Source organism: Rousettus aegyptiacus, unplaced genomic scaffold, assembly GCF_014176215.1.
Source record: "Rousettus aegyptiacus isolate mRouAeg1 unplaced genomic scaffold, mRouAeg1.p scaffold_m13_p_1, whole genome shotgun sequence".
NCBI classification, from domain to species: domain Eukaryota; kingdom Metazoa; phylum Chordata; class Mammalia; order Chiroptera; family Pteropodidae; genus Rousettus; species Rousettus aegyptiacus.
The window spans coordinates 44,440,587-44,463,634 of NW_023416284.1; the positions used below are offsets into that span (position 1 = coordinate 44,440,587).

Here is a 23,048-nt window from a genome sequence, read left to right on the forward strand (position 1 = left end):
TAACTCTTTTATTTCTGACTATAAAAGTAACATATGGTCATTGTAGATAACTTGGAAAGGTACAAATTAATGACTAAACAAACTCATCTACTATCCCCCAATCCAAAGATAGCCACTGTTAACATTTTAGTGTATTTCTTATGTTTTTTTTCCCCCTGTGTGTGTGTGTGTGTATTTAAATCAATTGAGATTGCATTACATATAGAATTCCTATAATATATATTCTATGGAAATTTAGAATAAAAATCTTTTTTTTTTACATGGACAAGTTTTATTTCCTTTTTCTACTTTGTACACTTAAAAATTACCATTAAACACATTAATTAAAATAGAGATAGACCAATGACTTAAGTTATAAATTTATAGGGTTATAAAACTCTAACCATTTAATGGCTCAACTAGTGACAGACATAGAAAACTTGCATTTGGGAGGGGATTATTCAGGAGTAGACTGAAGCTATTGGTTTCTTACAATGGCCCCCTGGGCTTTCGGTTGTGCAAAAACTCTGTCAGGAGAAATAGCCAGGATGAAGTGATTGACATGTGCCAATCTGGATGGCAGCTAACCCGTGAAAAGGGAGCAGAGATGGAGACTAGCACTAGGCTGGTGGCTACAATCAAATGCAGGACCCAGGAGGAACAGCAGCCTGGGGAAGTCAAAGTTTAGTGTGCTCAGAATCCCATTTTTTCTAAACAGTTCTTAGGATGCTTTTCTCAAACAGTGAAAAATCTCTCTTTGACATGTGAATTTTTAACAGTACTATAGGTAAACAATCATTGTAATTATAACAAAGTTTTTTTGTTTTTGTTCTTTTTAATAACACAAATGGAAAACTACAAGATTTGTCTTTTATACTTTAGTCCAATGCATATTAATTGAGCAATGTCTACATCCAAAATACTGTGATAAGCACTTTAGGGGATAAAGAAAAGTTGATAAAACACAACTTTTACTCTCAGAGCCTTTATATAGATATATGCACAACTAACAATTAGATAAAAATCAGAAAGCATATTATAATAAAATGGTTACAAAATCAATTTGCAAATGATCATAACCCATAAATAGCATAGCTCTAATTTGGCAGATTACAAAGAAGGATCAATTTAGTTGTATCTTGGCATATTGGCTTGGATCCTCACCATCAGATGATGGTGATGAGCAATATTTGAGGGAGAGATGTTGTGGAATGGAGGAAGACCATTCAGGATCAAATAGAATGCTGAACAATGCTGAACAAAAGCAAGAAGTGAAAAAGCAAAAGTGTGTTTAGGTAACTGCAAGTTGCCCTTTACAGTGGAAAAAAACACTGGTAAAGTAACTCAGACAATGCACTGAGAATGAATTTGAGTGCCAGCCCAATTTAAACTTTATTCTTTAGGCAGTGGAGAAACATAGATATTTTTGAGTAGCAGTATAAAATGACCAAGGCCATATCTTAAGAATATTACACAGGAACTAAAATTCCTAAAAGGAATGATATGCCCATTTGTGTGTAGGTAAGTATTCATTTAACTGTTTTCTAAACATCTCTTTTTAAGATAAATGGTAGATGTTTTTATTTTTCTTTCTGTACCCCAAGAATGCATTTTAAGAACTTCTTAGAAGTGTATAAGAATTTCCTAAAATATTTTAACGTCTAAACTTCCTTGTCATTAGTATTTTTTAAAATCATTTATAACTTGACAGTGAAATGTTCATTTGTCGTACATATATTTGTTCCCTTTGTCTTTCTTTCATAAAATACTTCATTCACTCAAAAAGGATATATGGAGCAATTATTTGAATAAAAATATTATATAATAAGTATTATAGGAACTATGTCTCCTGGTTAATTTGGATCAAATTTTGGATCTGGAGGTAGTATTTTAGTAAGAAGAATTTTGAATGTCATTCATTCAAGGAAAAAATTGCTAGCACTTAAGATAACCAAACATCATAGTTGATAGTAATTATCCTGTTTCTTAAATACCTGGAAACTCAGATTTATTTTACTTGTTCTTTAATTTCCTTTCTTAAGCATGCAAGTGTTTTTCGTTCATTGCTGTTTAACTACTTTGAATTGCTAAATTGAAAAATGAAATGTGTTTTAGGGGTATTGTTTGTTTTTAATGTAGAGAATTGAATTTAGGCTTTCATTAAATCAGCTTTTACATTATCTGCTCTAAACTTTCCATTGATAAATATATTTCTGGTGTAGACAGCGGTACTGGCTACCATTTACATAAATAAGTTGGCCTGCTAATTATCTGCAAATGACATGGCAAGTGACCTCAAATCTTAAACACCTTATATGAAAGGCTTTCTCTTCTAATATTTACTTTGGTTTCAGAATCCATTACTTTATTTATATTCTTTATACAACTAATACAATCCAATACAATTAAATATAAGATGGCATTTACTCAAATCCAAGAATGTACTTGAATATTTATTGTAATTAATGGCATCGAATTATTTTTTTGACATAGCATCTTTTAAGATTGAAAATACACCTCTTTTACTGTTAGATCCAAATGTGTTTGTATCCATTTCATGAAACCTCATCACATTCTGAGATTCCATTTTTTTCTACTCCATCATTCTTTTTCCCTTCCAATAAAAATAATAAATTAGAGAAATTGTAGCAACACAGAAGCCACAAAGTAAAGACCAAGCTTAGTGGTGCTTTTTAGGATCATGATAACCAAATAGTCTCAAATTACTCTTGTGAAATTTTAACATTTAGGCAATCTCCCACAGTTTTTAAATGCTAATAGTAATGACTTTTTGCCTCTACCATTTATTTCCTACCTTTTTGGCATTACTAATGGGATGTAGAATATAAGGCTGGTCAACAACAAGGAAACTTTGTTGAATATCTCTATCCTAAAGGCAGAGTATTGGTGCCTCAGACTTAAAGAATTCACACACGACCAATCTGGATGTCACAGCAGGGCATATATATCATAAGCTGTCAAATTGCTTAGTGGTTCTTTGGATACTTAACTGAACTGGTTAAAGTCAAAGCCTGTGGATGTATGTTTAAATAACAGTCTACAGATAATTCTCCTGTTTCAGGTTGACTGATTTGCCCCAATTTTCTTGAAAATAAGATAAAATCAATTAATTAATTAATTAATTACACGGAGAACAGATGCAGGCAAAATAAGTAAAGCAATCATCACCCTTGGAGGGAAAAAATTGTCCATGCTCTGTGAATGGTGAATCAACTCCACTGTGAATAGTAGGTAACATTTTTACTATATAACTTGTCAAAATCCACATGACCTTCAAAGTTCTTCCTAATAGACTTCTATGTATTTTCCAGGTATACTTCTCTGAACGTATCCTGGGTTCTAGCTACACTATCTACAGTCCTCTAGGGTACTGTGCCTTTCCCCCTTTATGCCTTTTCTTCTACAGTTTGGTCTTCTCCATGAAGTACCCTATGCCGACCTGGGTGAACTATGGGGATCCTCACTTGATGCCTCATGGGTAGAAAGGACCTGTGCCATTTATCTTGGTAATTGTGCCTGATATGTAATAGTTACTGATTATCTATTAAAGGAACAATGAATGACCAAAGTGTGACTACCCGAATGGTTTCCAGAGATCTTGTGAAGATGTATATGAGACAATAATAAGTAAACATAATAGAGTACTAGGTAATAAGCACTATTTTAAAGGCATTATCTCATTAGTTTTTATGAAATTTCAGAGGGTTTATTATTATTACCTCTATTTTACCTAAAAGGAAACTGAGACAGAGAATAAGAAACTTATTCAAGGTCTCATAATAAGTGTGAATGAGAGTTCAGCAATATGGCTTCTGATGCATATAAAAGTATTTTGCAAAGTTCTTCACAAATCTAAACTTTTAAGATTTGCGTAGTAATTAGACATATAATCAATAGTTATAAATATCATTTCATTTTAAAAGACTTTCCAGAAAACATTTAGAACACCGTTGACAGGGCGAAGGACTGTTTTAATTAAACAATATTCCAACAAACCTTTTTGAGCATCTATTGTGTATATCTGTACTTTTTTTGCTCACTTTCCCTTCAGTTAGAGCACCCTAATGTTACTTTGAGGTACCACTTTTTCCCCTGCTCTAAGTTATTCAGTTAGGGTTAGATCAACTCTCCTTCCATTTTCTGTTTTCCTGGAGTGCACAGGTTACTCACACCTGGATAGTCATCATATTCCAATTGATTGGGCATCACGACTGGTTAAAGCATGGGCCTATGATCCAATAAGTTAATAAGTGAGACTCAGTTTGATAGTTACTAACATATTGGTTTATTTTTTAAAAATTTTAAGAGTGAAAGAGTGAGAAGGGAAGTCAAAGACGAAAGAGGTGAACCAGGGCAAGTGGAGTCAGTAAAATCATTGTTTGTAAAGCGTTTTAAGAAGTGCTGTTATCAATATTATGAAATTAATAGTTGAATAAGGTTTACGGTTTTTTTTGAAACTAACAACAAAAATACTTTGACAAAATATTTTATTCATTTTAAGTAACTGTAACTTCAGTCATGATCGATTGTTCCCAGCAGGATCTGTATTTGTGTAAATAGGCATAATATTGATTTTTAAAAAAAAAGAAGAAGAAGATGGGTGATCTCATTATTTTCTTTTTTAAATCAAAGATTTTCTTTTAGTGACTTTTTTCTTCACTCAAGAAAATACCAAATGAGTCATGGCATTAGTCTGTTTTGCTCTAATAAATCCTATCTTCTTCTTATAGAGAAGTTTTTTTTAATGTGTTAATAATTGCCTGGTTAATTGATAGTGATTTATTTTTTACTCTTCTACTCATTTGACAACTCTTTATCAGGCTTCAGATACACAGCAGACTTTGTGCCAGAGGGAATGAGATTCAAAGGTGTCACATAGCCTAGAAAGTCTGGTGCCTAGCAGACATTCAATATTGGATCATATTATCAGAAATCCATGGATGGGAGTAGGGTGTATTTCTGTGTTAATTTAACAATGGTAGCTTCGAGGAGTCATACTTGTCCTTCAACTATTGCCTGTGATTGAAACATCAATTGAAGGCTTGGGCCTCTAATGCTTTTCCTTATGGCAGTTATTCCTCATAATGCCCCAATTTAATGATACTTATTTTCAGTAGTTCACAATGAAACAATTATACTTATTATCAATGCAATTTATAATAATGATGTTATTATAACAATGATGGGAATGGCACCCTAATACAGTAGACAATAATTTTGATCCGTATTAGTCTACTGGCTTTAGGATGAATGGCTTTCCCCCCAAAGTATATTTGCATCTTAAAACCCAGAACTTGTGAATGGGGCCTTTTTTGGGTCTTTGCAGATGTAATTAAGTAAGGATCTCTAATTGTGATCATCCTGGATTATCTGGATGGTCCCTAAATTCAATGACAAGTGTTTTTATAAAAGACAAAGGAGAAGAGACACAGACATAGAGAAAGCCATGTAAAGGTGTAGGCAGAGATTGGAGTGATCCAACCACAAGTGAATGAATTCCGGGAGCTATTGGAAATCAGATGAGGCAAGGAAAGATTCTGCCCTAGGGTAATGGGAGGGAGTACAGACCGGATGACATCTCGAGTTCGGATTTACAGCCTCCAAAACAGCAAGAGAATAAATTACAGTTGTGTTAAGCATTGTTTGTGGTCATTATTAAGACAGCCCTGGGAAACGAAAATGCTAGTTTATACCAATTACCTAATTAAGAATTCTGCTATGTTGTTTTATTTCACAATAATTTGGGAAAGTCAGTATCTCTACTCCAATTCTTGTCTCCATCCAATGGAGACATTTGGTCTGTTTTTTGAGGTTTGATGAAAACCTAAAGGTTAGTGTTTCTCAGTTATTTTTGCCTACCACAGATGCCCCCAGAAAGTCCATTCAGTGCACAAATATGAAATTTCTGAATAAAGTGGCCTCAACGAGTGGTCAGGAAATTCAAATGCTATTCAGAAAAGTGACAATGTTCCTGGAAGGATATTCCTATAGGAGAACATTTCCATTTACAAAGCCTTATAACTTCGCAAAGTGGCTCGACCGAGGAGCCAGGAGACTTTGCTTATGGCCCTCCCCATCTCTGAGCTACTTTTTCTCTGTGCTTCTGATGCCTCCTCCTATGACGGTGTTAGGCAAGTTCAATTCTAGAAACCTTTTAACCATCCGCCCAGTCTAGAGTATGTTTACTTCCCTTTATTCATTCTTCACCCTGTTTCCTTCATCTCACCCATCACAATAGGTAGTTATATGAATACTTGCCTGTGTGTTACAACTCCAAGTTCAAGAAACATAATAACTGCACCTAGTATAATGTCTGGCACACAGTAGGTCCTCAATAAAAATGTATTAATAAATAAACGAATGCACAAATGAATATAGTGAGTGGAGAGCAAGAAAACGTCTATTTCCTTTGAGGCTGGAATCAGACTGTTCAAGGATGCTTTTTTTCTTTTTTTGCCACGTCAAAAGCCATTACATTTGAAGATTGAAAGGTAAGTGGTCATTTAGTCCAACCCCTCACTTGATGCATGAGTGGCCTCTTCAGCCGTCCTGACAAGTATGACCAAAGTGCTTGGCTGAAACATCCCTGATGACAGGAAACTCACTACTTCATTGCTTCTGGTCTTTTCCTTTTGCTTTCCTTTCCCACTCCTCTCAGTCATTGCAGTCTTTATGGCAGCATTTTCTACACCTGGCAGAATAGAGGCATGGAAGTCTGGAGGTGGCAGGAACAGGGGGAACCTCAGCCTGATGCAGTCTTACAACCACTGGGTGGGTGCGCAGTAGCTGACTTCTGGATGAAGTAGCGGCGCCACCTTTCTGCTGGGTTCATCTCTGCTCTTGGCCTCCGGAGTAGGCGGGTAAGGGGTCCTCCTTCCCAAGCTCCCTCCTCCTCCAGGTCGGTGGCCACGCGCAGCAGTGTTCCCCGCCGCCACCCGGGTCACCTGCGCACCGCCCTCGTTGCTCCGGGTCTGTTCACCCGCCCCGGAGCTGTCAGAGCGCGGGGCGTGCGTGCGGCCACCAGGCTGTCCCTCCCTTCTTCCCATCCCACGCGCTCCCCCTCAGCCCCTCCTCCCACACACTCAGCTGCCCTCCTCTCTCCTGAGAGTTTGCCAGGCACCTCTGGCGAGAAGTTTGAAGCCACCCCACCGCAGAGACCACGCCGGCTGAGCACCAACGACGCAGGTGTCCCAGCCCCGGCGCCGCCGCCATCTCCGCCTTTCTTCTCGATCGGACCCTGGCATCGAGGTGGGTCTCGCTTCTCTCTTCTCCACCCCTTAAAGCAACCTCTTCCCGCTCTGGGCACCTGGAAGAGCGGGGCACTGGGGTGAGCGTGACCCGCGTGGAGCCCGCGGGACACTTGGGGACTGGGAGTTCGGGGCGGCCCGGCGGCACCACTAGAAGAGCCAGCGCCTACCGGGCAGCCGGAGAGGTGCCGCCGAGCTCCGGGCTTGGGGTGAGGGGTGTCGGGCCACGTGGCTGAGGGCAGCCCGCCCAACCTGGGAGCTCACCTGCCTGCGTGCCACCCCGCCAACTCTTTTCTAGGTCTCCGTCCCGCTTCGGAAACTGAAGGGACTGCGACGTAAACCAGTAAGCCCTGGGGCTGGGAGGAAGGATTTATTGGTTTGGATAAAAAAAGAAAAAAATGTGTTGTAGACCTGTACCTCTGTTTACCACCCTCTCTTAATCTCAAGAAAATTAAAAGAGATCAAAATAAAACCTAGTCCCAACCAAAACACTTAACTTATTTAAAGGAATTTCTAGGAGCGAGAAAAAGAAAGAAACGCTACCAAGGAATCCTTTTGGAAACCCCAGGTATTATGAGGTTTAGAAAAATGGTGGTTGTGGGTGCTATTTCTAGGACTTGTATTTGCAAACAGAAGATGACACTGGCTTTTGTAAGCCTGAAATAGTTCCTTATATTGAGGATCTTTGGAGTGCCCTCTGTTAACTTTTCTTCCCATAAGTATTAAAATATCTTGAAACAAGTACTCTTTCAAAGCTTTGGGCTTGTAGTCAGAATTTTGGTATGATTGCCATTTATCTGTCATGATGCTGTTAGTTTAACTTCTCTGGGCCTCAGTTTCCTCATCTGTCAAATTAGAGGATTGAGTAAAGATTCTGACAGCTTTTTAATGATATCTAAGATATTTCCCAACTTAAAAATTTATAATTCTTTAACTCATTAACATGTTACAAACTTTACTAGATACATAATTTAATGACATAAAAAAATCTATATTAGTGTTGGCATTTTGTTTTATATGCATTTATGAGTTGTGCTTTTAGGGTTTTCCAATCAAAAATCAAAGAGTAAAGCACTTATAAAAGGGTTTAGAAATATTTTGTTTATATGTAAATATTTAGATCATCTTTCCATCTACCTTAAAGAATCATGTTCAACTTTAAGTTAGTATGTGCCACACTGCAACAAAAAAGTGTGGCTTTAGCATCATATTTATTCTCTTATTGTACATTTGGAGAACATAAGAATGGTTTTGGAGGAAAACAAAAATTGCACCTTTTAAAACCAGTTACTACTCTTGAGCAGTGGTTGTTACTTTTTAATATTCTGCACACAACTTTATGCTAAAGTTTATGCTAAAGTTGTGTGCAGAATATTAAAAAAATGGTTTCAGACCACTTCAGAGGCTCTCTGAAATTAAGCTCAGGAGCAGAGATGCCAAGTTTAGTAATGCATTTGATTTGTCTTGGAATGAATCCCAGAAAATAGCAGAGGTTAACTAAACAGATAAACCAGAAATTAGGAATTGACACACACAAAAAGTTTTATAAGAAATGGGCACTATAAAGTGTCATCTAACCTTTCATTGCCTTTTGATAAAAAACAACAAACAACTGTTGGCTTAAGCAGATAGAGAATGTTAGTATGGCTTTTGTTATTGTAGTTCAAAATTATCTGAGATTTAGTCATAAGTTATTAGAATAGGTTTAAAAGTGTTTTGGCTCTTTTGGGTGGTTTTGATCTAAAGTAGTATGTTTCTACCAGCATGTGCTTTGTATGCAGTTTGAGAAAGTGGAATGGATTTGAATATTTTTTAATGAACACATTTTAACTTAGTTTCAGTGCTTGTTGGCTTTGGGGCTGGAAGTGTCACTAATCATTCAGACATCTGTGTTCCTTCATATTCTCTGGTGAAGTAGATGATCATCTCCTTTGAAATAGATGCTCAAAGATTTCAGCAAATTAGTAGTTGAATGAACATAGAGTAGTAGAACTTAAATACCCTGGCTTCTCGTTGCTTATTGGAAGGCAACTGAAAATAGTGGTTGGATCTGACTGCTCAAGGTTTATAGTCAACTCATTCATGGCTTAGAAGAGTCATCATGGTTGACAGTAGCTCTATTCCTCTTTTGTAGTGTGGAGACTTTACTCTCACCAATTTACCAAAAAAAAAACAAAACAAACAAACAAAAAAATGGTCATATCTTCACACTTAGAGCACTATTATATAACCAAATGGTTTGTGTTTGCGAAGTACAATATCTCAGGGAGTCTTGAAAATAAAACTAAAATATCCAGAAAAAATGAATTATCTTGGCAGATACTGTACAGCATTTTCATGCTGAGAGCCAAACATACATATAGTAGTAAAAAAAAAACCCCATGTCCTAAGGAGCTAAAATTGAAGAAAGGGCTATAGTCTGCTCTATTTCTTAAGATTTTATGTGATTTTCAAATTCCATTTTTAATTAAATCAGAAAGGCACAAACGTTCACCTACTGGCCCAACCTAGTACATATAACTTTTTGGAGTTTTAATTCAGATTTGATCTGCATATAATTTGGAATATTCCTTTTCAAATACTTTTTAAAAAACTTTTGTGACTATAGTGACATTATCTGTAGTCTTTTCACACATATGATCTATTTAAAAAAATTAACAACTATAACATTTATAGGGAGAAGTATACACAATAAGTGTACTGGTTGATAAATCATGTAATAAAGCATTATAATGGATAATTATACAGCAAATACCCCACTATTCATGTAAGAAAAATAATATTGCTAATACTCTGAAACCTCTTGCTTGGTCCTTCCCAATCACGAATTTAGTTTAACCTGCTTTTGTTTAAATTTTATACAAATATAGGAAGTATTATTTTATAGATTTGTTTTTGTAAGATTAAGCCATTTCTTTGTTCCCTTTTAAAGCAAAAACTTTGTGAAAAAGTTGTCTATATTCACTATCTCAAATTTATCTCTTCACATTCTCTCTTAAACCCATTCCTATCAATCTTTTGTTTTCAGTACTCAGCTAGAACAACTCCTGCATGGTCCCCAGTGAAATTACTTTCCCTAAATCTAATAGCCAGTTGTCAGTGTTGATCTTATTTCACCTATTGGCACATTGTCATGATCATCACCTTATTGACTTCCAGGACACTAAGTACTCTTGATGTTCTTCCTTCACTCGCCGCTCCTTTCTATCTACGTTGCCAATTGCTCCTCTTCTTTCAGAGTTTTTACCTTAGAATGTCTTAGAGGTTAGTCCTTGGGAATTCTTTTTTTTTCCCTCTATACTCTGATGATTTCATGCAGTCTGTCAATTTTTTCCCTACAGTCTATAATTGTAGACTGATGACTACAAAATGATAGCTCAAGCCTTGACTTCTCTCCCTAAACTTCAGACCTCTGTATCCAGCTGCCTACTCCTCAACATTTCTATTTAAATCTCTAGTAAACATCTTTAGTTCAATGTACTCCAAATGGAATCTTTATCTTGCCAAAGTTTACTCTGTTTGCAGTCTTCCCCATCTCCATCCTTCAAGTAGCTTGGAGTCATCTTTGATTTCTCCCATTCCCTCATACCTCGGATGTTATGTATCAGGAGATCATTTTTGCTCTATCTTCAGTGAAAATCCAGAGCAGAATTACTTCTGATCACCTCCACAGCTGCCACTTTGGTCTGAGCTACCATAATACTTCACATGGATTATTGCAAGGAATGCCTAACTGCTCTTTATGCTTTTTATCCTTTGCTTTTCATAATCCATTTTCAAAATTGCGATTAGAGCTGTTGTTTTACAACACATGTTGGATCATGTCACTTTTCTATTCCTAACTTCCCATTGACTTTCTAGTCCATATAGAGTAAGAACCAAAGTCCTCAGGATGACCTACAAGGCCCTACCTGATCTACCCCCCGCCCAACACCTTTACCTGTATGAGCTCACTTCCTACTGTTTTTCTCACTCACTTCTAGCCGCACTGGTCTCTTTACTATTCCTTATCTATATCAGAGACTGTCTTTGCACTTTAACTTCCTTTGCTTGGAGTGCTCTTCCCCTAGATATCCACATGGCATCACTTCCTGTAAGTCTTTGTTCAGTTGTCTCCTTTTCAATGAAGACTACCCTTATTATTGTTTAAAATTGATTATCTTCTTACCTTTCAATATACTCTTTCTCTTTTCCTTTCCTTTGCTTTTCTTCATAGCAGTTACCACCTTTTGAAATACTAATAATTTCTCACCTTAGTCATTTAAAGTTCAAGAATATGTAAAAAAAAAAATCATTGAAACAACCCAATAAAATGGAAACCCAGAAACCTATCAAAAATTCAGTGATTAAATGGAGTGTGGAAACGTCCAATGATTGGGATAATAGTTAGTATTTTAAATTAAGCAGACACAGCTCAACCAGTGAGGATATCTGAGCTGCTTCATGAAGAGGATCCTTCCTGAGATTCAGACACATTCCAGACCCATGTGCAAACAAAGTTTGGAGACGTGCTGGTTATTTCTAGAAGACTAAAATTTTCATTCCCCCACTCTCAGCACACTTCTCTAAGAAAAATTATTTTAAAGCATATTAGACTATGTGATCTTCTACCCTAAATACATGTGTGCACATCTTAGAACAGTTACTGTAACATTGTCAAATCTGTTAATCTGAAGTATGGTCTACTACTTGCCCATGTTTAAATCTCCTTTGTTTCCACAATGGGTCCCACACTGGATTCACATGTGGTACATCTGGTTATGTCCCATTTCAGTAATTCAATTGGAGCCATTATTTTAGTTTTCAACTTTATACCTATTTAATGATTTAGTACCTATTTAACATGCTCATGAATTTAAACATATACTAAACCTTAGATAACCCTTTTCGAAAATTAAGTACACTTTTAAAAGACATAATTTCTACTATAAATGCAGATGAAACCAATATCACCACCCATAAATAAGATAATTATAAAATTATTTATGTAAAAAACAAGAGCAGTTGTAAAATACTGTTTGACTTGTTATTTTTTTTTGTCTCATTTCTAATAGAATGTAAACCCATTAAAAGCAGATTTTTTTCCTGTTTTGCTTAGTGTTGTATCCTTAGTACCTGAAATAGTGCCTAGCTGTTGTTAACAGTGGCTATTATTTGTTCATTTTCATTGCTGGATATATTTAATGGTATGAGTGTAATATCTTTATTGTTTATTGATTCTGATTATGGATAATTGGGTCACCTCACTCCCTCTTCTCTTTGTTTCTCTGCTACAGCATGGATCAGTACTTCATTTCTTTTTATGGCCAAATAATATATCCCTGGATAGATATACCACTTTTTGTTTATTCTTTCATTAGTTGATGGACATTTGGGTAGTTTCTGCTTTTTGGCTATTATGAATAATGCTGCTACTAATGTTGGTGAACAAGTTTTTGTGTGAATGTATGTATCTCTCAGGAATATATGTAGGAGTGGAATTGCTGAGTCATATTTATGTTTAACATTTTAAAATCTGCCAAACTTCTTTCCAAAGCAGCTTTCATTATTTTACATTTCCACCAGCAAAGTACAAGGGTTCTAATTTCTCCACATTTTTTGTTAACACTTGTTATTGTTTGTCCTTTTGATTATAGCTGTCCTAGTGGATGTGATGTGGTATTGCATTATGGTTTTGATTTGGATTTCCTCATGACTAATAATGTTAAGCATCTTTTCATGTGCTTGTTGGCCATTGTATATCTTTTGTAGAGACATGTTCTTTGCCTATTTTTTAAATTGAGTTATTTTTCTTTTTATTGTCGTGTTGTAAAAGTTCTTTATATACAGATAAAAATCTTTTGTATGATATAGATTTGCAAATATTTTCACCCATTCTGTGGGTTACTTTTTTACTTTTTTGATGATGTCCTTTGGTGCTCCAAAGTTTTTAATTTTAATGACGTCCAATTTATCTATTTTGTTGTACTTTTGGTGTCATATCTAAGAAACTATTACCTAATCCAAAATCATGAATATTTATATAGGCATACCTCATTTTATTGTACTTCACTTTATTGTGCTTTGCAGATATTGAATGTTTTACAAAATGAAGGTAAGACCAACAAAAAGGATTATGGCTTACTGAAGGCTTAGGTGATGGTTAGCATTTTTTTAGCAATGAAGTACTTTTTGATTAAGGTATGCACATTTTTTTTTAAGACACTAATGCTGTTGCACACTTAATAGACTACAGTGCAGTGTAAACGTAACTTTTATATGCACCAGGAAGCCAAAAAATTCATAGGACTCATTTTATTGCAGTGGTCTGGAACCAAATCCACTATATTTCTGAAATATGCCTGTACTTCTGTGTTTTACTAACAAGAAATTTATAGTTTTAGCTTTTAATTAGGTTTTGCATGTGGATATCTATTTGTCCCAGCACCATTTGTTGAAAGACTGTTCATTCCCCATGTCTAGGTATCTTGTCAAAAATCAATTGAGAAAAATGTAAGGATTTATTTCTGGAATCTCAAATCTAATGCATTGATTTATATTTCTGTCCTTATACAAGTACTGCACTATCTCGATTACTGTAGCTTTGAAGCAAGTTTTAAAATCGGAACTGTGAGTCTTCCAACTTTGTTCTTTTTCAATATTGTTTTGGCTATTTTCTTATATATTCTTATGAATTTTAGAGTCAGTTTGTCAAATTCTGCACAAAATGTAACTAGAATTTTGAAGGGATTGCATCGAATACAAGGTTAATTTAGGAAGTATTATCATCTTAATAAAATCAAATATTTCAGTCCTTGAACATGGGATGTTTTCCCATTTATAAAAGTATTCTTTAATTTCTTTCAATAATTTATGATATTCAATATTCAAATCTTGCATTTATTTTGTTGAGTTTATTACTAAGTATTTTATTCTTTCTGATACTAATAGAAGTGAAATTAAAAAACATTTTTTTTCTGATTGTTCATTGCCAGTGTATAGAAATATAGATTTTTGAGTATTATTTTATATCCTGCAAACTTGTCAAACTTATTAGGTGTAACATTTTTGTGACTTCTTTAATGTTTTCTATATACAAGGTCATATCATCTGAGAATAGAGATAATTTTACTGTTTTCTTTCCAAACTAGACAACTTTTATTTCTTTTCTTGCCTAATTGCCCTGGATAGAATCTCTAGTTCAGTCTTGAATAGGAAGTGAAGTGAATATATTTGTCTTGTTCCTGATCTTAGCAGGAAGCATCCAATCTTTCATCATTACATATAATCTTAGCTGTGGGTTATTCATATGTAGCTGTTATCAGGTTAAAGTTCTCTTCTATTCCTAGTTTGTTGAACGTTTTTATCATTAAATAGTGTTGAAGTTTGTCAAATGCTTTTTCTATTGAGATGATAATGTCTTTTATTATGATTTATTGATTGATAAATTGTTTGGTTTTCATATTTTAAACTAAATTTGCATTCCTTAGATAAATTATATTTTATGCATTGTTAGATATGGTTTGCTATTATTTTTGCATTTATATTTATAAGAGATGTTGGTCTGTAGTTTTATTGTGATACCTTTGTCTGGTTTTGGTATCACTAAAACTGGCCTTAGAATAAGTTGGGAAGTATTTAAATACTTAAGTTTTATATTTTATATTTTTCCCCAACAATCTTGCTGAGTTTTATAACTAAGTCAAATAACTCACCTATAGATACTTTTAGATTTTTTACTTTTCTTTTCATTTATGAATAATGACAGTTGTTTCTTCCTTTATAATCTTTAAACATTTTCCCTTTCTCTTACTGCATTGACCAGGACCTTAATTTAAGTATGATATTGATTTGAAATGCTGACAGTGGGAATCATTTCACCATTGAGAATGATGTTTGCTTTGGGTTTTGGTAGATACCCTTTTACAGATTTAATAAATTCTTTCTATTTCTAGCCTGCAAATCTTTTTTTTTTTTTCGCTATGATGTTGACTGCTATCGAATGTTTTTTGTAGTTACTAATATAATCAGATGGGTTTCCTCCTTCCATTTATTAATAGGATAAATTTACTGATTTTTAAAATATTAAATCATAGTAGTCCTCAGCTCCACCACCTTCACTATGACAGCCCTGCTCATGCTATATGAGCTTTTCAACATTGCAGAAGTCCATTTGCTAATACATAGTCAAGGATTTTAAGAAGTCTATATTCATGTATAAGATTGGCTGTAGTCTTTCAAGTTCTTCTTCTTATAGTTTGGTACTAAGGTTATATTAACTATAAATTTGACCTGCCAAGTGTTGACTTTTTCTAGTCTCTAGAAGAGTTTTTGCTGGTTTAAAATTATTTGTTCTATTTTAAAAATCTTCACTGAAACCAGATTTTTTATAAAACCATGGATTAGGTTTTTACTTGGTTATAGGAACATTCAGCTTTCTTGGTTCCTTTCTCTTTTTCCTTTGTGTTAGCTTTGGTAAATTATATTTTCTTAGAGTTTATCCATTTCATCTAAAATTTCAAAGTTAATTGGCATAAAGTTAGTTTAATTAATTCTGTATTTATGTCCTGCTTTCATTGCTGATATTGGTTATTTGTCCTTATTTCTTTCAATCTCATCACAATTTTATTAATTTTGCTTATCTTTTAAAACACCAATTTTATGTTTGTCGATTCTTTTATATGTTTGCTTTCTATTTTATTACTTTCAACTCTTTATTATTTTCTCCATTTTACTTTTTCAATATTCCCCTTTTGCTGTTCTATTGTAACTTCTTAAATTAATTTTCAGTCTTTTGGTGAAATATTATTTATGAATTTTAATTTCCCTCTATGTACTCCTTTGTCTGTACATTCTGAGGTCTTTTTCCCTGCAAAGGAACATAATTGTTTTATATGCTAGAAAAGGAAATACATTTGTAATGATTTGGATTTTGGTTTGACTAATACGAAAAAAGAACACTACGCTTTCTGTAATTCACTAGAACTTTCTTTAAGTGAATGTGTCAGTATATATTCTTAATCTCAAAGCAATCTTGTGTTTAGTAGGACAGGGATTACTGAAGCATGAAAACTAACACAGCTTTCATTGCTAAGAAGTTCCTATTTACTAAGTGCCACACTTGGCATTTCATACACATGCTCCAAGCCATCTTCCACACTGCTTTCAAAGTAGCCTTGGGCCTCAAAGCTAATTTTATGTCATCTCATTTTTTTAAAATTTAATTTTATTATTACTTTCAAGTATACAGTACATTGGTTAGACATTTATATAGTTTCTAAAACGATCCCCCTAATTGCTTCTTCTCTCTTCTGGCTCTCCACCTAGACATTACATTAATGCTGACTGCATTCCTTATACCGTGCTTCCCATCCCCGTGACTAATTTGTACTTCTTTAACCTTTCACCACATTCTCCCAGCCCCCCGAACCTCCTCCCTTTTACCCATCACTGGATTGTCCTCTATATTTGTTAGTCTGTTTTTGATTAGTTTGTTCTTTTTGTTTCTTAGATTCCACATATAAGTGAAATTACACAGTATTTTTCTTTATCTGACTTATTTCACTCAGCATAATAACCTCTAGGTCTGTCCATGTGATTGCAAATGGTAGGATTTCATTTTCATTTTTTTTAATGGCTGAATAATATTCCATTGTATATATGAACCATAAATTCTTTATCCACTTGTCTGCTGATGGGCATTTAGGTTGCTTCCATACCTTGGCTATTGTAAATTGTGCCGCCATGAACATAGGGGTGCATAGATCTTTACAAATTATTGTTTTGGTTGTTTTTTGAATAAGTATCCAGAAGTGCAATTGCTTAGTCAAAAGATATATCCATTTTTAATTTTTTTGAGAAATCTAAAGACTGTTTTCCATAGTGGTTGTACCAATTTGCAATCCCACAAACAGTATATGAGAGTTCCCTTTTCTCCATATCCTCACCAACACTTGTTCTTTGATTTATTGATGATAAGCCATTCTGACAGATATGAGGTGATATCGCATTGTGATTTTAATTTATATTTCTCTGATGATTAGTGACCTTGAGCATCTTTTCATATGTCTTTTGGCCATCTGTATTTCCTCTTTGGAGAAATATCTTTTTAGGTCTTCTGCCCATTTTTTAATCGGGGTGTTTTTCTATTGTTGAATTGTATGAGTTCTTTAAATGTTTTGGATATTATCCTCTTATCAGATGTATCATAAGCAAATGTCTTCTCCCATTCAGTCGGTTGTCTTTTCGTTTTGTTGATGGTTTCCTTTGCTGTACAAAAACTTTTTAGTTTGATGTAGTCTCATTTATTTATTTATTTTTCTTTTATTTCCCTTGTCCAAGGAGATATATCTGAAAAGAAATAACTGTTAGCAATATCAGAGAGTTTATTGCCTATGTTTTCTTCTAGAAGTATTATGGTTTCGGGTCTTATATTTAAGTCTTTAATCCATTTTGAGTCTATTCTTGTATACGGTGTAAGAAGGTGGTCCAGTTTCTTTTCTTTGCATGTATCTGTTAAATTTTCCCAGCACCATTTGCTGAAGAGACTGTCTTTACCCCATTATTTATTATTGCCTCCTTTGCCATATATTAAGTGAGTGTGCAGACGTGGATTTATTTCTGGGCTCTCTATTCTATTTCATTGATCAGTGTATCTGTTTTTATGCCAGTACCATGCTGTTTTAATTACTGTAGGCTTGTAGTATAGTTTAATATCAGGTAGTATGATACCTCCAACTTTGTTCTTTCTCGGGATTGCCATGGCTATTCAGGGTCTTTTATTGTTCCATATAAATTTTAGGATGATTTGTTCTAGCTCTCTGAAAAATGCCATTGGTATTTTGATAGAGATTGCACTGAATCTGTAGATTCCTTTGGGTAGTATGGCCATGATAATGATGTTGATTCTTCCTGTCCATGAGCACGGTATATGCTTTCGTTTATTTGTATCTTCTTCAATTTCTTTTTTCAATGACTAATAATTTTCTGAAAACAAATCCTTTACCTTCTTGGTTAATTCGATTCCCAAGTTTTTGATGCAATCATAAATGGGGTTGTTTTCTTAATTCCTTTTTCCAAAAGTTCATCACTGCTGTATAAAAATGCCACTGACTTCTGAATATTAATTTTGTAACCTGCTACTTTACTGGATTCATTGATCAGTTCTAACAGTTTTTTGGTAGAATCTTTAGGGTTCTCTCTATATAGTATCATATCATCGATAAATAACAAGAGTTTTACTTCTTCTTTTCCAATTCAGATACCTTTTATTTTTCTTTCTTGTCTTATTGCTGTGGCTAAGACTTCCGATACAGTGTTGAAGAGGAATGGTGAAAGTGGACATCCTTGTCTAGATCCTGATCTTAAGGACAATGCTTTTATTCTTTCTCCATTGAATATGATGTTAACTGTAGGTTTTTCATATATAGCCTTTATTATGTTGAGGTATGTTCCCAATATTCCCACTTTGGTGAGAGTTTTTACCATAAATGGATGCCGGATTTCATTGAAAGCTTTTCTGCATCTATTGATATGATCATATGATTTTTATCTTTTGATTTGTTAATGTGGTGTATCACATTAATTGATTTATGGATATTAAACCAACCTTGCATCCCAGGAATAAATCCAACCTGATCATGGTGTATGATATTTTTAATATACTGCTGAATTCGGTTTGCTAATATTTGTTGAGGATTCTTGCATCAATGTTCATAAGAGATATTGCCCTATAGTTGTTTGTTTGTTTGTTTGTTTGTTTTTGTAATGTCTTTTTCTGGTTTTGGAATTAAGATAATGGTGGCCTCATAAAAGGAATCAGGGAGCCTTCAGAAACTCTTCTTGAATTTTTTTGGAATAGTTTAAAAAGAATAGATGTTAATTCTTCTTTGGATGTTTGGTAAAATTCGCCTATAAAGTCATCTGGTCCAGGACTTTTGTTTTTTGAGAGGATTTTTGATTACTGATTCGATTTCATTAGTGGTAATTGCTTGATTCCAAGGTTCTGTTTCTTCTTGATTCGGTCTTGGGTGATTGTGTGTTTCTAGGAATGTACCCATTTCTTTCAGATTGTCCAATTTGTTGGTATATAATTGCTCATAGCATTTTCTTATGATCCTCTGTATTTCTGTGGAGTCCTTAGTTATTTCTCCTCTGTCATTTCTGACTTTATTTATTTGAGTCCTCTCTCTTTTTTCTTTGATAAGTCTTGTTAAGGTTTTGTCAATTTTGGTTATCCTTTCAGAGAACTAGCTCTTGGTTTTATTAATCTTTTGTGTTGTTTTTCTAGATTCTATTTTGTTTATTTCCATTCTGATCTTTATATTTCTTTCCTTTTAGTCACTTGGGCTTTGTTTGCTGTTTTTTTCCTAGTTCTTTTAAGTGTAAAGTTAGATTGTTTATTTGAGCTTTTTCTTGTTTCTTGAGATAGGCCTGTATTGCTGTGCATTTCCCCCTTAGGACTGCTTTATCTGTGTTCCATAGATTTTGAGTTGTGTTTTCATTTTCATTTGTCTCTAGATATCTTTTGTTTTTTTTCCCCTTGATCTCATTGATAACCTAGTCATTATTTTTGTGTATTTTCCATTTTTTTTCTTGTAGTTGATTTCTAGTTTCATACAATTGCGATCAGAGAAGATGATTGATATGATTTCAGTCTTCTTAAATTTATTGAGACTTGTTTTGTGTCCTAACATGTAGTCTATTCTTTAAAAATGTTCCATGTGCACTTGAGAAGAATATATATTTTGCTGCTTTGGGGTAAAATTCTCTAAAAATTTTAAATTAAATCCATCTGGTCTAATGTGTCATTTATATCTATTGTTTCCTTGTTGATTGATGGAATCAATGGAAGATCTGTCTATTGGTGTCAATAGGGTGTTAAAGTCTCCTATTATGAGTGTATTACTGTTGATCTCTTCTTTTATGTCAGTCAATAATTGCTTTATGTATGTAGGTGCTCATGTGTTGGATGTGTATATACATTTTTTAGGGTTAAGTCCTCTTGATTTATTGATCCCTTTATCACTATGTAATTTTCTTCTTTGTCTCTTATTATAGCATTTGTTTTAAAGTCTATTTTATCTGAAATAAATATTGCTACCCTGGATTTTTTTCATTTCCATTTTTTTTCATTTGTACGAGATCTCTTTTTCCATCCCTTTACTTTCATTCTGTGAGCGTTATTTAATCTGAAGAGGGTCTGTTGTAGACAGCATATGCATGGGTCTTGTTTTCTTATCCATTTGGCTACCCAGTGTCTTTCAGTTGGAGCATTTCATCCATTTACATTTAACATGATTACTGATAGGTACATAGTTATTACCATTCTATTATTCATATTTCTTTTTTCCTTTTTTATGCCTTCCTTTTTTTTTTTTTTTTTTTTTTTTTACAGTAGTCCCTTTAGCATTTCTTATAATACTAGTTGTTGGTGATGAATTTCTTAAGCTTTTCCCTGTCTGGAAAACTCTTTACCTTACCTTCCATTTTAATCGAAAGCCTTGGTGGGTAGAGTGTTCGTGGTTGTAGATACTCTTTTTTTCTTAACTTTGAATACTTCTTGCCAGTCCTTTCTTGCCTGCAAAGTTTCCAGCAGACATTTTTATGGGGGTACCCTTGTAAGTAACTAGCTGCCTTTCTCTTGCTGCTTTTAAGATTCTTTCTCTGTCTTCGACCTTTGTCTTTTTAATTATGATGTGTCTTGGTGTCGGTCTGTTTGAATTTCTCTTGTTTGGGACTCTGTGCTTCCTGAACTTGTAAGTCTAATTCTTTTGCCAGGTTAGGGAAGTTTTCTGTCATTATTTCTTCAAATAGATTCTCAGTCTCTTGCTCTCTCTCTTCTCCTTCAGGTACTCCTATGATCCAGATATTGTTATTCTTCATGTTGTCCCAGAGGTCTCTTAAACTATCCTCATTTCTTAAAAAATCTTTTTTCTTTTTGTTGTTCTGATTGGGTATATTCTACTACCTTGTCTTCTAGTTTGTTGATTCAGTCTTCTGCTTTGTCCAATCTACTGCTGAATCCTTCTTTATTTCAGTTATTGTATTCTTCATTTCCATCTCATTCTTTTTTTATGGTTTCTATGTCCTTTTTTTTTAATGCTTACTGTCTCTCTCTTGTAGTTCTCCTTGTGCTCATCCATTCTCCCCCTAAGTTCATTGAGCATTCTAAACATTATTTTGCACCCTGTCTCTGATAGGTTGCTTGCCTCCATTTTGTTTAGCTTATTTTCTGGAGTTTTCTCCTGTTGTTTCATTTAAGGCATATTTCTTTGTTTTCTCCTTTTATTAGTCTCTCTGTATTCATTTCTATGTGTTAGGAATATTTGTTTTATCTCTCAGCCTTGGCCAGATGGCCTTATGTGGAAGATAACCTGTGTGGCCTAGTGGCACACTCTCTCCGATCTCCTGTGCCGGGGGGTCTGGACATGATCTTTGTGTGGATTGTGTGCAATCTTCTGTTGTAGCTAAGCATTTGTTGGTGTTCGTACATCAGTGGATGGAATTAATGCTCAGGCTGACTAATTGTGGGAATTGGCTGCATCCATAGGGTAGGAGTTGCTGTGTGGGAACTGACCTCACTGAGTGAGATTTTCCCTAACAGGCTTGTGTACTTGTTGAGACCACCCTTTGTGTGTACTGCTTATGGGACTAGTCAGGAGTTGCTCTGTTGTGGTCTCATGCCAGGTTCCAGGTGCATTGGTTTTGTAGTCCCTTGGGAGGAGCTCCCCAGTAGATCAAGGTTAGCTGCTGCCTTTGATTGCTCAGGGATACTTGGTGGGAGCTACAAAGTAATCCTCAGATGGCTGTTGCCTAGGCTGAAATTTTAGGTAAGTGGAAGAGATCACGCTATAGGCAGCAGTTGGTTATCCTCCATCCTTGACCTAGAGCAGTTTAGCAGAGGGACCAGTGCTTCTCAAGGCCTGACACTGCCTGTCAGTTGTCTGTAAGTCTCTGAAATTGGAAGAGCCTCTGGGTGATATGCATGTTGGGTGGCGCAGGGACTCCGGGAGGCTCCTGGGTCTATTGAGTAAATTTCCCCCTGTCACGGCTTTGTCATTTTACATGCCAGCACTGTTTCTATGCCTCCCTGTACAAGTTTCCAATCATAGCAAGGTTAGCTGCTGCCCACCTCTGGCTTGTTCTATTTAATTCTTAAATAGAACAGTCAGGCTCTATTTAAGAATTAATGAAGCTCACGGGCATGAGTTTGTGGCCTGACATCAAATGCTTCTTCCAGATGAATGGGCTTTGCGTGGGCCATATGAAATAAGTACTGTTGTTTGCTGTTGAATTCATGACCCAAGGAAAGCATGGGGTAGAATTGGGTTACCTGAGAGCAGACTTGCCACAGGTAATTTGTGGGTGAGGTGCAGCATTGTCTCGGTGAGGCATGAGCCCCTCAGGCCTATACAGCACCAGATTTGCTACCAGCTGTGAGACTGGAGGCTCCAAAAAAGTCAGATACCATAAAACCCCTGAGATCTGCCCAAGCGATACTGTATCTTGTGCCGGCAGCAGTGATCTTCCCGTCACTATATTCCTTGAACTTTGCTCATTTTGCTGGCCGAGACCTGTTGACTGTGCAGAATACACCACCCCAAGGCAGGGGCAGCTGCCTGTTAAGGCACAGCGGACACTTTGTGCATTGGATGGGACAGGGTCTCAAGGAGTCAAGGACCATTAGGCCAATGGCCTCAGTTTTCTGCCATTTCTGTGTCTGCACAGTCCTGCATAAGTCACAGATCACATGGAGACAAGCTGCTGTTTGGAGCAGTCCAACAGTCCCCTGTGATCCCTTCAAGAGATATTGCAGCTCGT

The 23,048-nt window shown here is 35.3% G+C and overlaps 1 protein-coding gene across 3 annotated transcripts in view; it reads left to right on the forward strand.

Moving 5' to 3' along the window:
- Positions 1-276: 276 nt before the first annotated feature.
- LEPR (leptin receptor) overlaps positions 277-23,048 on the forward strand; it is an 89,421-nt gene continuing 66,649 nt past the window's right edge. Inside the window, exons 1-2 of one of the 3 annotated variants that reach the window (XM_036234921.1) lie at positions 277-7,248; positions 7,546-7,590. The gene's annotated coding sequence lies outside the window, so the exon portion shown is untranslated. The remainder of the gene's footprint in view (positions 7,249-7,545; positions 7,591-23,048) is intronic. The other 2 variants (XR_004955220.1, XM_016159145.2) reach the window with 2 other exon arrangements.